Here is a 7,027-nt window from a genome sequence, read left to right on the forward strand (position 1 = left end):
TCCCAATGATTATTATATCTTATCATGAAACATACAAATGAGGTGCGATATCGCGTTTTAAGAATCATTAGAACTCTATTGCATCGATACGTAGACATCTGAAAACGCTATATCCTAGGAAGGAAGTGTCGCATTTACATTCATTTGAAGTGTATGCGAGTTACAAGTGACACTTCGCAATGAATATTATATCTTATCATGAAACATAGAAATGACATGTGTCACGTCACGAGGGTGGAAAATTTCCGCTTTACTCGGAGGCGACACGCAGCCAATTCGCGGAAACGGCTCGCTTAATTGCGACTAATGCCGGGTTCCTTCCGTGGGACAACGAACGCTTTTACGAACACGCTAACGCGGTAAATGTGGAAAAATACTACCTTTGCCGTCTTGATAGCGAACAAATCAATATTCTTTCCTGAGGTATCTCTGCTTCCGTGGATCGTAGTCTGGTATCGATGCTGCGTAAGGACTGCGAGGCTGAATGTCCAAAGGAATGAGCGCTCAGCGTTGCGGGGATTCAGCAATGTTCGGCTTCCCTGGATCGGATAAGGTTGTCGGCGTGGAACGTTGAGAAGCCACGAGGACGGTGGCGGATGCACAGATCGACGGCAAGGCTTTGGTGCCCACGTATTCACGTACGAGACGGCGTAGGAAGTTCTTCCTTCCCGCACGTCGAGCCTTTCGCTTCGAATTACTGCACATTCGCGTCTAATTTCAGCAGACTAGATACGACTCGGGTAAGCGGCGGTCCGCTCTAGCCTGTCGGTCCAGAGAGTGAAATGTCGACGTTATCTGCACGCAGTCTCACGTATGGGTCAGCGAAGCTAAGCGGCGGTCCGCTCTAACCAGCTGATTACCAATGATCGACTAACGATTGGATTGAATGTAGAATGTCCACGCGTTGGCTCGTGGAAGAACTCGTAGGATAAGAATGAAGTTAATGGAAATTATCAATAACTGAACTAGTAGTTAGGAGGTAAAATCAAAGTATATTCTAAGTTAATCCTAAGCTTACACTGTACTTTCCCTAAGACTAAGTTAAATGTAGACTTAATTGTTTAGAATTGGAATTAGAACTAGACTCTATGATTGGAATTGTACTTGAATTTAGAATAGAATTACGAACACCTCTGACTAAGGTGGATTAGAGCTGTCTAATGATCAGCTTGGAACGAAGCTCGGAGAAGACTGACTCTCCGATCGCGGGTCCGCGACCTCCTTAGGTCGCGTGGCGCGCGAGTCGCTGGAGCCCGGAGTGGGGTGGCCGCTCGGCCCGCGCAGTGGGGCGGCCGGTCGGAGTGGGGCGCGGCTCGTCGGACGCCCGCTCGAGCGTATCGCAACTTATAATTATAGATATTTACGTTGATCTTAGAAGCTATGTGTGTGTTGTCTGCGTATGTACAATGTATGTGTCGAGTACTTAGATCTAGAGTACGATTTACGAATATATACTTTGGAAATAGGAATAACGCTGTAATGGTGTAGGTGATTCGCTGCTGTGCCCAGTGGTCCAGTCGTCTGGTTGGATGCTGCATCTTTCCTGGCTTTGGAAATGCTGCACGTTGTCACACGGTCGATCGGTCGAACTCCTAGATCTTCGTACCTTGATAGCAGCCTTGGCTCGGCGGACGTGGTGTATGTTTGGTTGTGGTGGCGCTCGTCCCGTGTACTTAGGTGCTGTTGACAGTGAGTACGTCGCTGCCGCATGCTGTGGGAGGCGCTGGGGGATGGAAGGCGGTACGCCAGACGTTACACCTCCCCCCATACGAAAGGAATCTTGGCCATGCCAAGATCTCCTGTCTGGAATCTGCGAATTAGTGGGTGGCTGCACACCTGTTGTCCTGCCGGTTGGCTGTTGTCGTACTGACGAATCCCTGCCGGATAAGCTGTGGCGGGCTCGCTTTGCATCTCTTGGGTGACCATTTCCGTAGCGTTCGCTGGTACTGGGTTCACTGGCACTTTCACTGCTCGTAGAGTTTTGAGAACATTTCTCACCTTTGGCTATCACATTTTCAGTCTCTATCTGTTTCAGTCCACTCATTCTTTTACATAACTTAATCTTATTGGTATGCACTATTTTATGTCGTCCCTTAATAGCTAACTTAACGTTATTATCATTCAGAACTTCGATTATTCTATAGGGGCCCGCGTATTGGGAATAAAATTTATGTTTATTGGGCTCCCTTAGCAAAAAGACCCATTGGCCGGCTTCGAACTTCTGAATGTTAAGCTTTCTATCGTAATAGTGTTTCGCACGACGTTTGGCATTATCAAGATTCTCCCTGGCGATCGCTTGTGATTTCGAAATTTTCTCGTTTAAATTAATGAGATAGTCCGAATAAGTCTCATTCTCTGTATTGTCTTGGAATGGTGTGTCGGATGGTACTCTCGCAATTCGACCGAAAACGAGTTCGTGCGGTGTGTATAATGTGCCCTCGTGGACACTTGTATTATAAGATAGCATTGCGTAAGGTAGCCATCGTTCCCAATCGCCACTGGTGTGTATGAAATGTTTGAGGTATTCCGCTAAAACATGGTGGGATCGTTCCACCGAACCATTTGTCTGTGGGTGGAAGGCTGTAGACTTGAATTGCTTTATCCTGAATTTAATCGCGATGGCCTTGATGAGGCTATTGATAAAGTTGGATCCCTGATCTGTTAAGATCCCTTTTGGGCAACCAAATTTGCAAATGAACCCGGTTATAAGTGCGTCTGCAATATCTACTGCCGAAGTTTGCTTTAATGGTATCGCGACTGAGTATTTCGTTAACAGGTCCTGGATGGTAAGTATGTTTTTGTAGCCGTCAGGAGTTGTAGGAAGTGGACCCATAACGTCCATCGAAATCTTATCAAATGCGGAACCCGGTGTGTCTGTCAAAGTTAGAGGTTGTTTCGTTTTTACACGAACTAATTTTTCCAATTGGCAGCTCCTACATTTCCTAATATAATCCTGTATCTGGTTTTTCATGTTGGGCCAAAAATACTTTTCTCGGATGCGCGAATAAGTTTTATTTACGCCCTTATGTCCCCCTACTGGCGTGTCGTGATTCTGCTGTATTATTTTTAATCTATGTTCTTCCGGTGGTATATGGATTAGTCCCTGGCAAACCGTTATTTGAACCTGAATTTCATAAAACAAATCATCTAGAATTCTCTTAATTTGCGACCACGGCAAGGAGTCTAGTGACGTCTGCGCGATGCTGAATGTACTTAGTTGTAGCTCGGTGATTACATCGAACAGTGAACGTAATGTCTCTACTACTGTCTGATAATCTATGGCTCGACTGTCGTGCTCGATTACTGGAAGCTGAATTTGGTAATAGTCATCGATTTTCGTTACTCTAGCTTTCGTGAGATGGACGTCTTTCCTATTGAAAAAAAATTTTCCGCATTTTTGAATTTCCTTCGCGCCTGCATCGTATGGGTTTCCCGATTGTGTAATAAAAATGACAATGTTATCGCGTCTGGTAGCTATAGTGTCTCTTGAGAATTTGAATAATGGTTCGTATCGTACGTGTTCACCCTTTGCCGGTACGTAGATATCGGTCGGTAATGGCGGTAGGTTGTCATCGGAGCTAGGTGACGGTGGTGGTGCGGGTGGAGCTTGGGGCTCTCTCCGCTGGGAGGATTTCGGAATTGGATCGAAAATGTTTTCGTCAGAAGATGATTTCGTGAGTGGAAATACTCTTACTGGATTTCGTGAGAGCGCGTCGGCGTTTGAATTCGTTTTCCCGGCTTTATAAATCATCTCATAGTCGTACTCGGCAAGCTTCAGCCTCCACCGCACAAGACGGCTGGATGGATCCTTTACGGAATTCATCCACACCAGTGGACGATGGTCGGTGACTAGCTTAAATTGTTTGCCATATATGTATGGTCGGAAATGATGGACTGCGTAGATTATAGCTAAACACTCCTTTTCAATCGTTGAGTAGTTTCTTTCGGCCGAATTCAGGAGTCGCGAAGTATATGCAATCGGTAGATCACGGCCGATCGGCCCTTGGCTTAACACACCGCCTATCGCGTCTGCCGATGCATCCGTGGTAATTACGAACGGTAAATTAAAGTTCGGATACTGCAGGATTGGCGTCTCGCATAGCGCGTCGCGTAACTTAACAAAAGCATTCTCCTGCTCATTACGCCATACAAAAGTAGTATCCTTCTTTAATAAGTTCGTGAGAGGTTTAGCGACGTTGGAGAAATTTGATATGAATCGCCGATAGTATCCGGCAAGGCCTAAGAATTGTTTTATTTGTTTCGGATTAGTTGGTTGGGGAAAATCTCGAACCGCGCTTATCTTTGCCGGGTCCGGTTTCACGCCACTCTCACTGATTACGTGCCCAAGGTAACTCACTTCGCGCCTCAAAAACTCGCACTTATCGGGTTGGAGGACCAGATTGGCCTCTCTTAGTTTACGCGTTAATCTTTCGTACTTGACTGCGTGCTCTTGAAGGGAGCTAGCGTAGAGGACGATATCGTCCAAATAAACAAAGAGCTCGTTACCCTGTAGCCCCGCGAGCACGTTATCCATTAGCCTCTGAAATGTGGCAGGCGCATTCTTAAGGCCGAACGGCATTCTCGTGAATTCGTAATGGCCATGCGGTGTGGAGAATGCCGTTTTATGTGCGTCAGCGGCTTCCATCGGGATTTGATGGAAACCGCTGGCCAAGTCGAATGTGCTAAAGTACTTAGCACTGCCCAACTGATCCAAAATCTCCGTAATACACGGCAAGGGATAGGCGTCGGCGATCGACTTCTCGTTTAGTGCACGATAATCGATCACTACACGCCAGCGCTTTTTCCCTTGAGAATCGGCCTTTTTGGGAACTACCCACAACGGCGAGTTGTACGGAGACTTTGAATCGCGGATAATACCATTTTGAAGAAGTTTATTAATCTGGTCCCGAATCTCCTCTTTATGTACGAGCGGAAATCTATACTGCTTGACGTTAATTGGTCGGTTGTCGACCGTGGGTATTTTGTGCGTAGCTGCGGTAGTGTGGCCTAAAGTATCGCCTTCTATGTAAAACAAATCTTGCGTCTTATCTACTAGGTTTATTACATGCTGTTTTTCCTCTTCGTTGAGGTGATCCAATCTTAGCGTATTAATTACATTTTCTAAACGAGATTTTGGCGTAGTTACAGATGTTCGCGTTAACATGACTTTAGCGGCTGTTTTGGCTACCTGAGCGTACGTTGGTTTTATTGCGGTGTTAAGAGGAGTTTCGTACCTGAAAACTATGTTTGAACGGGAAATGGATTGACTCGATTTCCCCTTTTGGGTTGTGCCGGACGAAGCGGCGGAAACGTTACCGATTTTTGGACGCGCTACTTGATTTGATTCGAACTTCTTCGAAGTGGTAAAAATCGAAAACAACGAATGGCTATCTTCCTCGGACTTGGATGGCTTGATCGCCACTGATTCGAGTTTTATGGAGGGCAGAACGATTTTAACCGCTTGATCGGTCGAGTTTATTACCCGAGTAATCGCCGTGCCTTCGTTGACTTTAACCAGCGCATTGCCAAAGAATAATCCCGGCCCGATATTTAATCGAGGAATTATTCCCTCCGAGATTTCCGAATTTACTACTCTGACCTTGACGCCGATATTCATACGCGGCGGAACTGTGACCGTTTCGTCGGTCTTAGAAAAATCGCGAACAGGTAGTTTGACCCTTCCGGAGGTTTTCGGATTTCCCTCCTGTATTTTATTTGGCGGATCGACCTTACTGAAAGTTTTAGAGGGTTTGGTTTTCGGCGGAATGACCTGTTCGGAGGTCCTAGATGCTTTGGTTTCGAAACTAGCGATTTCGCGGCGGAACGGAATTGTCTTTCCGTGCCACTTGATTTCGCATTTAGGAAAGGATATTTCCGCGTCGGAACAGAATCCAGATCCTAGGATCCCATCTGGACCGAGAGGGAAATCGTCACTTACAACATTGAATGGGACTACGCGGTCAAATAACACTAAGTTTACTGTACCGATAGTCGTAGTCTTGCCATTTGTCACGCCCGTAATTACTACTACTTCGTCGGTATCGATTCGAGCGGAAGAAGATAGTGCGGAACGTTTTATTATGTTAATCTCAGCGCCGGTATCTATCATAAATTCGGTTGGTTTAAGTAACGTATCCGATTTTAAGACGACGCTGGGAGTGTTAGTCTTACCCGTTAAATTTACTGCGGCTCTGTATTTTCGATTTCCGTGGTTTGATAGTTTGACGCGAGAGAACGAACTTGGCGAGTGGCCTCGCGTCCCGTCTCGCGGCGCGGAGGGAGGCCATTCCCGTTTCCCGATGCCCGGATGTTATTATAATATTGCCGCTTTCGGCATTCCTCAATCTCATGTCCCGGCGTTCGACAATATCTACAATATTTTTCGCGAGGAATTAACGGTCGCGGTTGGCTATACGCGGCCCTGGGAGCAGGTGTTTCGCGCTGGGTAAGTGGATTGTACGCGTTAGGTTCTGGTCGTAACGGAGTTGACCTGGCGCGGCAATCCCTAGCGTAATGACCTGTATTATTGCATGCCGAACAAATTATTTCGTTTCGTTTTACCCGGTTTTCTACCTGAGTTCGAGGATTTGTCAGGCGTTCGCGATCTAATTCGTACCTCTTGTATAATCCTCTAGCTCGCGAAAACGCTTCTTGGTGCGACTGGATCGTGTGTAAAGGAATTTGAACGCGAAGTTCTGGAATTAAACCGTCTGTGAAACATCGTAATGTAAGTTCGTCTACGTTGGATGAACCGCGTCCGGAAGCGTATGGATCTAACCTCTCGCAATCTATGATTGCAGTCCGCAGGTCCTTTACGCGGCTAATATAATCTAATATGTGCTCTCCTGATTTCATATAAATGTTGGTTAACTCTCCGCGGTAGTGATCCGCGGATCTGACGGCACCGAAAGAACTTCGCAAAATATCTGATAACTCTAATATAGATTGGCACGGTTCGTCCTCCAATGCCAAATACGCGCGTCCCTTCAATTTACTTTTAATTAAACGGGTGAAAGTACGCTCGCAA

Source organism: Xylocopa sonorina, unplaced genomic scaffold, assembly GCF_050948175.1.
Source record: "Xylocopa sonorina isolate GNS202 unplaced genomic scaffold, iyXylSono1_principal scaffold0094, whole genome shotgun sequence".
Taxonomy (NCBI): Eukaryota; Metazoa; Arthropoda; class Insecta; order Hymenoptera; family Apidae; genus Xylocopa; species Xylocopa sonorina.